General features: G+C 40.7%; 1 protein-coding gene across 3 annotated transcripts in view; it reads left to right on the top strand.

The window, feature by feature from the left end:
* The first annotated feature begins 9,837 nt into the window (after window positions 1-9,837).
* usp36 (ubiquitin specific peptidase 36) overlaps window positions 9,838-10,172 on the top strand; it is a 39,574-nt gene continuing 39,239 nt past the window's right edge. For all 3 annotated transcript variants that reach the window (XR_013816420.1, XR_013816421.1, XM_079815979.1), the window contains exon 1: window positions 9,838-9,955. The gene's annotated coding sequence lies outside the window, so the exon portion shown is untranslated. The remainder of the gene's footprint in view (window positions 9,956-10,172) is intronic.

The raw sequence follows: 10,172 nt of genomic DNA, 5'->3' as shown, positions 1-10,172 counted from the left end.
GAAGTGGGCTAATGTACACAGGTGACGATATTTATTTTAGTACACTTCACTGAAAACCACACTACAAAAGAATCATGTAAAACAGATCAAAATAAACCTTGATATTACTTGTGACATGAGAACAAAATGCATGTAGAAATGTAACGTTAACTTATACAACTCAATGTATGATATCTAAATGTTTCCTAATTTCACTAAACACTTTAGTGAGTTTTCACTTAGTTTCGTGAACTTTTCTTTATTAAACGGGCTTTTTTTATGCTTTTGTAGGCTCGTTTTGTAAATATAAGCAACTAATTTGTATGTGCAAACTGGACCAGCCTTACTTTGCATCGCCCGCCACAAGCTCTCTGTCTGCAACACGACAAGAGGCCATAACGGAGAAATTAATTTTGTTCATTTGTAAGGACATGAGAGCGATCAGTGTCGTGGATGGGGCAGGCTGGAGTTCTGTCAAGCAATGGAACCGAGGTACTGACTGAATAGATATTGCATGAATGAAGGATAAATGCACTGCTTCCACTGGTTTGATTATTTACCGTTTCATGTCAAGGAAAAGTTCCATGTTTACCACAGCACAGCTCGCTCGGAGCGTTCAATAATATGCTGTAAAACCTATATTAATATTTGTTTCAATCACTGAATGAAGCCTGCTATATTTGGGACAAGAGTCGCGACCTTAAATTGCTTGCACAAAACTCTTGATCAGTCTCAAAATGTGTGTGTGTTCATTTAAACCGTTATGCGCAGAGAGGGTGAGGGCGAGAGAGAGTGAGGTCTGCGGTCTTTATCCATTAGTGATTTACTTGTTTTTGTGTAGGTTATACGTTGTCAAATATGTTTAAACTTAAATAGACTACCTATATAAGTAGTTATGTGTCTTTGTATTCATTTGTCCTGTTATTGACGTAATGCGCGTCATTGATAAAATGCGCAACCAGATGTTCGAATAGTTCGAATATTCGTGCTTTTTTTAGAGAGAATATTCGAACGTCATTTTTGAGCAATTTTGACAGCCCTAATAGGAAGTCGGTTAATTATTATCAACAACTAGTAGCTCCGGGCAGAATTGAGCCTCCATCTCTCTTGTGATCGATGGTCGATTTCCTGGGGTCTGGATCTGAATTGGGCTTTGTGAAGGGGATGTTCATTTGATCGAATCATTTGGAAGATTCATTAAACTAAGTGTCTGCGCCCACAATTGCTACAGTTCCTACCACCAACAAAGAAGATGGCTGCATTCAAGGACTCACTTATGCACAAACATGGTGGTCAAGTACTTTTGAACAAAATCCAACAAGACATTCTTGATCTTTCAGCAAAATTACATCAGATGACTGAAGATAGTTCTTCATGGTTCGGAAACCTGTAAGGTCAACAAAGGACTCACAAGGACTGTTCCAACCACAAAAGAACATTACCCGTAAAGAACTACACAGACCCTAGTGGCATGTTTGTTTCTGTGTCAGCATGTAATTCGTCACTACAGACAATCAACACAGAAACAGTGATATGTGCTTGTAACTTTTTCCAAGTTACATGACTAGAAGATGGGGCTTGTGTTAACAAACATAAGCTACAGAATGGACTGATGAAGGTTTAAATTTGTATTATGTGAGAGTTATTAGAACTCTCAAAGGGGGAATTGTGGGATTACAAATTTAAGAAAGTACATTGCATTTAGCATTTAAGGTAAAAATGATGATATCAGATGAATTAGTCTGCTATGCAAATCTTCCAGGCCAGTTTCCTGTTCTCTTCATTGTAAGTAAAATGAGCACCATTTGTCTTTAATGGCTCTTGGAGCCCCCGAGTGATTGAATTATCATCTATGCATTTGAATGACACTGTTATGCTGATTGAATCTGGACGAGTGACACCGTTATGTCTGAGGTGTGTCCTTTTACCTATACAATTACCTACACAACATATGCATTCCTTTGTTTGAATGTCTCCTCCCCTGCTGTATAATCCCTCCCCCTAAAATGTAGATAAAATACAATGTACAATTTCTTTAGTTAGACTGTTTTCGGAGGACCTGCAGCTACGCACAGAGAGTTATCATTAAAAGAAAAACTTCTGTTTGAACGCGATCCCGACATCTCCTGGTCTACACTTCTGAGTTTCCTACACTTTAGAAGATAAAAGTTCACAACAGCCAGTATCACTGATACTAAAGTCTCTATTATACATTAATGACATTACATTACAGTATAACTGAAAGCTACCCATTTCAACATTTATTAGGCTTTAAAAAAACAACTTTTAATTTAAGTGAACTTAAAACAATCTTTACATAAACCCATTATAATAAATGTTATTTTTACCTGTGGCCTTCCCTGTTAGACATATACAGAAATGTAATCGTTATCAAACACCTTTCTTAACTGCATAAATAATAAATTAAATAAAGATTAATCATCATTAAAGCTACAATTTTCTCTGTTCCCGTTGTTCTTTGATGAACATTAATGACAGGCATCATCAGCGCTCCTGTCACTTTAAGAACAGCCGCTGACGAACATGACGTGGATCTCACGAGCTGTCCCGCGCATCTCATTTCCTCACAAATCTTTAAGTTCATTTAAGACGTTATTTGACTAATTTAAGACTCCTAATATGAGAATACTCAAAATTCTCTGTGATGTTGTTATTGCTTGTTCAAGAGCAAAAGAGAACTCGATGTGAGCATCTGTCTCACACGTCGAGTGTGTGTCAGTGTGTGTGTGTCATAGACCGTAAAAAATTATGTGTGTGTTTCAGAGTGTCCCTCGATTAGCTTACATAAGACGCAGCCACACAGACAGGACACTGACACACACACAGACAGACAGACAGGACATAGAGTGCCGAAGTTATGACGTCACTTTGTAGGCCAACCCGGAAGTTAGCGGCGCATGGGTTCCCTCGATCGAAAAGCCATGCATTTTCCCCATAGACTTTTGGAAAATCGCAAAAAATAAGATCTGTGTTCAACAAAGAGTTATGACCCTTACACGTTTTGTCTATCAAGATAATCTTTACAAATGAATCCAAAATGTATAAATTTTGAAACCTAAATAAAGCCGTCAGATATAAAATGCTAACGGTAGGCTATAAACGGACTACAGCACACCATGGTCGCGGATCAACGTCATCATCAAGCTTCCTCAAACTTTATTTAAAAAACCTGCTCGCTCATTATGATCTGCGCTGTGTATGAACACTTATCCACTTTTTCATGAGAAATATTGTCCATTCGTTTTTTCCAAAAATGTTAGAAACTAATTTTGTTTATGCGTGCCTCTCTGAGATTTATCTTTTGTTAATGTTTTTTTCAGACAATATGATTATCACTGTGATAACATTAAATGACATGAAACACAACCCAGTCTCTTTTTGTTAAATGCAAGTTTATGTATGATCAATAACACAAAAGTATAAGTAAAAGGTATAATAAGCTATACATTAAATAAAGCAAACAATTCAGTCAAACATTCAAAGTCAGTGCTAGTCGGCTAACTTACAACGGTAATGTACAGTTATAGCCTAAAAATAAACAAGTAATGAAACTTCACTTTGCACTCAGCCTAAACGATTTGCCAGGGAACAAATTATAGATCCATGAGAGCAAATATGGGCCGTTAAATCTCCACAAGACGAATTATAGCTGGAGACGCCGCAGAGACATCAGAACCAACGGCAGAAGGACTAGCCGAGGAAAGTCTACTCTCGCCGGGTAAACAAGCGCTGACCGCCGCTGACCCACTGGAGCTCACAACTCCGAAAACACCAGATATAATGTTAAAATAGGCAGTCTTCTTATAAATAAACCACAGATTTGAGCTTTAGACAACTACATTGTCGACTGAAAAAGTCTTAAAACTACGTTTTGTCACACATTAACAGTAGATTTTAACACAAAAAGACGTATAAACACAGCCCATGTCAGCCATTTCTCAACGAGACGAGCCGCTGGCAGAAGCTCCTCCTATGCGAATTCGTGCCTGTTGTGCATTGAATGTCCCACGCGAATGAAGCGAGTAAACTCAAATGTTCAAGCATCCAACTTTGCGCGAATAGCTCGATTTATTCACGCCACATAAGTTATTCATATGTGAGGCTGAAACGCAGGCTAGTGAGAGATTTCCTGTTTGTCACGATGACGTCTAAAGTCCCCGCCAAAGGATGTAGTCCCTTTTAGCAACTTGTTAGCAACCACCGTTTTTAAGACACAATAAAGTTTTAAAAAATCACAAGCAGGTTTTAACTAATGTGTTTTATGTCATAGATCAAAATGTGAAAATATTTAGAGGCTTTGTTAACCACAGACCTTATTTCAGGCGATTTAGCAAAAACCTATTAAAAAAACCCATAGACTTTAGGGCGAGGGAACCGGAAGTGCTAAAATGCTAACTCACTTCCGCGTTTTGGCCTACAAAGTGACGTCATAACTTCGGCACTCTATTGACATACAGCGCGTTCTCTTGTGTCTTGTCGCACTTGGAAGCATTTACATAAAAGCATGATCATATAATGTAACGCTAGACAAAAATGGATATAAAAATGGAGGCTGCGTTATTTGCGTTAAATATTTTTAATGCGTTAAGCTGAAAAAATATATAAAATATATATATATCAGGGCTTAAAAACGGAAAAAAATATCAATCGGTTCACTCCGAGCAGAATCGATATTTTAACGTTTCCGTTTTTGCGTTCCTCAATAAACATTACTGTTCCGAAAACGGTTTGATATGAAAAAATACCGGTTAATAACGTTATTTTAATTTAGCCTATACTTTAAACAAATATGTATAAATAGACTTATTTTCACTCAATAATAATATAACGCATGGTAATTAAACTTGAATATTTAATTCATAACATTTTTAAAACCAGAAATGCATGCATTAGAATTACAAAGCATAAACAGCGGACCCGTTTTAATGGAGCGTTAGACAATCGAAAGTGGCTCTTATGCCTAATTATTTTCAGAAGAGTGATAACATTCTTTGTACATAGCTTTTTTTCAACACGACTTGTTTTAAAAATTGCATGAATAAAGAATAAATAAACTGGATAACCATTGCTCTTTTAATGCACCGTCAACTGCTAATTTCAAAGCAAACACTGCGCAACACGTCCTTGCATCACATAATCAAATTCAGTCAGCTAATAAAGCTTGATAATTTAATGCAATATAACATATCATTTAATACGAAGCATCAACCGTCTATATAGAAAACATTGACCTGTCCTGTATTGGCAATCTGAAAGACTATAGGAAAAATGTTTGATAGATGCTAGTAGACTTGGACAGGCTTAAACAAAATCCATAAACTAGCCTAAATCGGTCTGTTTGAGCTTAAAGTCTGTACTGCTTATTTAAACGTAAGAAAATAATGTCCTCCAATACCTGCGATTTCATTGTAGACCTCAGCGGGGAAAGAAATGTACTTGAGACATGAAAATGCGCGCTCTGCACTGACGGTAGATTCATAGATGACTGGTGCGCGGGCATTTCAGTCACGCTTGATAAGTCAACGTCACATGCTGGACTACTCTATTCATGATTGGTCACTGCCAAATTAAAATATTAAAGAGAACGATAAAATAACGTTATTAACCGGTTAATGGTCATTTCAAATTAACGTTTCTGTTCAGAACGATTCAAATTGATTTTGATTTCGTTTCCGTTTTTGTTCCTCTTAAAATTTCGTTCGTTTCCGGTTTTCGTTTTCGTTCCTTGAACCGGTTCAGAGCCCTATATATATATATATATATATATATATATATATATATATATATATATATATATATATATATATATATATATATATATATTAGTGGTGGGCCATTATCGGCGTTAACGTGCTGCGCCCTTATCGGGCGATAAAAAAAATATCGCTGTTAATCTATTCTCAAACTTGGGTTGGGAGCTGGGTCCTACGCAAGCTATGATGACTTTCACCTTGATATTTTAGCGCGGATGTACACCTAGCCGATTAATCTAGATTAAAAAAAATGTATCCATGCCCACCACTAATATATATAAATATACTGTATATATATATATATATATATATATATATATATATAACACAAAGGCCAAATGAAATGGCATTACAATATTATTACGTTTTAGAATACTGTCTGGACGTTTCTACTCATTATTAAGCTATATATTTTGTATCTAACTTGTATTAACTTGTATTTTTAATCCACATGTGTGCCCTTTTTACAATAACCTTGTCAGTCTTCTCTTTTTTTCCCCTAGCGCTCCCTCGCAGACCCCAGTTTAAAAATCCCTGGCAACAGAGAAGAAGGCACCCTTCCGTCCGATCCGAGTAAAGCAATTCTTGAATTTAAAGGATCCATGTTAAAAAGTTAGCCAGCAAATCGATGATTTGACATTTGACTCTCTATTTTTTCCAACGGATCATCTGCTTTGATCTGTTACGACAGCAAAACACTTCTGGAAATTGGTTACCGCTACACTGACCTGTTTCAGGACACTTTCTCCAATCTTCCATCTGAGATTCGCCGGGACGCCGAGTTGAACAATGGCCACTCGAGTCGACGGCGAAGATTCAAAAAACACCGCGGGAAACGCGCTGGGATCCGCAACAGGCTGAGAAAAAGAGCATTCAGTCCTCCTCTCCCGAGCATTTTGCTCGCAAATGTCCAATCCTTGGAGAATAAGATGGACGATCTTAGAGCCAGGATAAGTTTTCAACGGGACATGAGAGACTGCAACATCTATTGTCTGTCCGAAACATGGCTCACGCCAGCGGTCCCGGATACAGCCGTGACGCCGTCCGAGAACTTCTCTGTTTTTCGGATGGACAGAACAGCCGAGGCCGGGAAATCTAAAGGCGGTGGAGTGTGTTTCATGATAAACAAGAAATGGTGCGATCCTAGGAACATCTCCATTCTTTCGCGATCCTGCTCGCCTCACTTGGAACATTTAACTATCATTTGCCGGCCTTTCTACCTACCGAGGGAGTTTTCCTCGGTCATCACCACTGCCGTTTATATTCCACCACAAGCAGACACGGGGCTGGCTTTATCTGCCCTCCATGATGTGACCAGCGGCTTCATAAACAAACACCCCGACGCTGCTTTCATCGTCGCGGGTGATTTTAACAAAGCAAACCTAAAGAAAGTATTGCCAAACTTTCACCAGCATGTCTCCTGTCCCACACGAGGAGCAAACACACTGGATCATTGCTACTCTCCGTTTAAGAACGCCTACAAAGCTCGTTCACAGCCAGCTTTTGGCAAATCGGACCATGCCGCCATTTTCCTCACACCGGAATATAAACAAAGGCTCGTTCAAGAGCCCCCGGTGAGGAGGGAAGTCAAACGCTGGTCATCCCATTCAGAGATCACGCTACAGGCAGCTCTTGATGACGTCGACTGGGACATGTTCCGCGCGAGTTCTGAAGACGTCAGCGAGTTCACAGAAGTGGCGCTCTGCTTTATTAACACACTGACAGAGCAAGCCACACAAACATTAACTATAACGTCCTTCCCTAATCAGAAACCGTGGGTGGACAGTTCAATTCGCACTGCAGTAAACTCGCGCACCACCGCTTACAATGCCGGTCTCCTAACGGGGGATATGAGGGAGTACAAAGCTTCATGTTACGCCCTCCGGCGCGCCGTTAAAGCCGCAAAACTCCGCTATAAAGACAGAGTGGAATCTCATTTCCAACTCAACGACTCCCGGCGGATGTGGCAGGGACTGAGATCCATCTGTGCTTTTGGAACTAAATCCTCTGCAGAGGTGAGAGCTGATCCGTTACTGGTGAACGAGTTAAACTCTTTCTACGCTCGCTTTGATGGTAATCGCGGCAGCGCGACTCCGGCGAGTGACGCGTCAGAGAGAGTCCCTCAGAGCAGCAACGGTCACGTGATCTCTGTCTCGGAGGACGAGGTTCGGAGGGCACTCAAACGTGTGGATGTCAGGAAAGCTGCTGGGCCGGATGGTATTTCAGGTCGTGTTCTGCGGTCCTGTGCTGATCAGCTCGCAGGGCTCTTTACATCCATATTCAACGAGTCCCTTGCTACATCTGTTGTCCCCACCTCCTTCAAACGATCCTCCATCATCCCTGTACCTAAGATCAGTAAACCCTCTTGCTTAAATGACTATCGTCCAGTGGCTCTCACATCTTTAGTCATGAAGGTCTTTGAGAGACTCATTAAAAACAACAATTGCTCCTCCATTCCTGACACTTTGGACCCTCTTCAGTTTGCCTATCGTCCCAATAGATCGACTGAAGATGCCATTTCTCACGTCCTTCACTCCTGCCTCACTCACATCGACAGCAAAAGTGGGAACTATGTCAGGTTGCTATTTATTGACTATAGCTCAGCCTTTAACACCATAGTTCCCATTAAGCTAACACACAAACTCCTGGATCTAGGCCTGAATTCTTCTCTCTGCCTCTGGATTGAAGACTTCCTCACTGGCAGACCCCAGGCGGTGAGAGTAGGCCAGTTCACCTCCACCTCCATCACCCTGAGTGTTGGAGCTCCACAGGGCTGTGTGCTGAGTCCCCTGCTCTACTCTCTCTACACCCATGACTGTTTGTCCACACACAGCTCCACCTCGATCATCAAGTTTGCTGATGATACTGTTGTCCTGGGTCTCATCTCCAACAACAATGAGACGGCATACTTGGACGAAGTGGAGCAACTGACATCATGGTGCCAGGACAACTGTCTCTCTCTGAATGTTAACAAGACCAAAGAACTGATTGTGGACTTCAGGAAGAGACAGCATCGGTCATACTCCCCTCTCATGATCAGCGGGACACCGGTAGAGAGAGTGAGCAGCTTCAAATACCTGGGAGTGAACATCTCCGAGGATCTGACCTGGACTACACACATCCAGACACAGGTGAAAAAAGCCAGGCAAAGACTGTACCACCTGCGCCAGCTGAGGAAATTCAGGGTTTCACCAGCCATCCTGAAAACTTTCTATCGAGGGGCGATAGAAAGTGTCCTGACTCAGTGCATCACAGCGTGGCACGGGAACAGCACCAGTCACGACTGCAAAGCCCTGCAAAGAGTGGTGCGCTTATCCGAGCGCATCTCAGGCTCAGCTCTCCCGTCTCTGCAGGACATCTACACCAAACGCTGCAGAGGTAGAGCTACCAAAATCATCAGAGACATTAATCACCCTGCAAACTCTCACTTCACCCTGCTGCCATCTGGTAAGCGCTTCCGTAGCCTGATGGCAAAGACTGAAAGACTCAGGAGGAGTTTCTTCCCCCAGGCCATCAGACTCCTGAACTCAGTCACGTGACTTCACTTCACCCCCGCACACACATAAACATCCAGTTTAAACATTAACATCCACATACTGCCATTGCACTGCACTTTACTTTCCTATTGTTACTGCGTAACAACCTGTAATAAACCTTGCACATTATACTTCTTTATATATACATATATATATATATTTTATGTTAACCACTTATTTTTAAGTCTACAGTTTATCTCACTTATCATATCCACATATTTTTTATATTTTTATTTATCTTATTTCCTATTTTTATCTTTTACTTGATTTATTTATAATTCTACTTATGTTAATACTTTTTATTCTAATTTTATTCTATTTCTATTTTAATTTCTTGTAACTGTTATTTGCACTGTCCATGGAGCGGACCTGTTTACATTTCACTGCCAGTTGTATATTGTGTATATAACTGTGTATGTGACAAATAAAACTCTTGAATCTTGAATCTTGATGTACGTCCTCTGATTGGACACTGGATCCATGAATGAAATGTGATATCACAGCCGTTCTCAAGACCGATTGGCCGCTCCGTCACGTCAATCACGCCCGCACACGCCCTTTCATAATGCAGCATGGGGGAGAGAACGTAACAAAATGACGGCTTCGTAGCGGAATACAGTCTTAACAGCAAAGCAGATCAAACGATTCGCGGTCATTCACGAATGGGTACGTATCTGATGCGATTCGCATGCGTTTGGTGGTGAATGAGATACCGATTTCCGTCAGTAAACGCTTATATTTCGTCTTCTGCAGCACATTGCAGCAGTTTGAACGCCACGTTCGCTTTGTGAGGCGGCTCGGGTCAGGAAGTGAAGCCGTTTATATCTGCAGTAGACTAATTTAGTTAGCTGTCGCTACATTTGACCAGCGTTAAACACAGAAA

Source organism: Gobio gobio (genome assembly GCF_949357685.1).
Source record: "Gobio gobio genome assembly, chromosome: 1".
NCBI classification, from domain to species: Eukaryota; Metazoa; Chordata; class Actinopteri; order Cypriniformes; family Gobionidae; genus Gobio; species Gobio gobio.
This window is presented reverse-complemented; position numbering and strand designations above follow the sequence as displayed.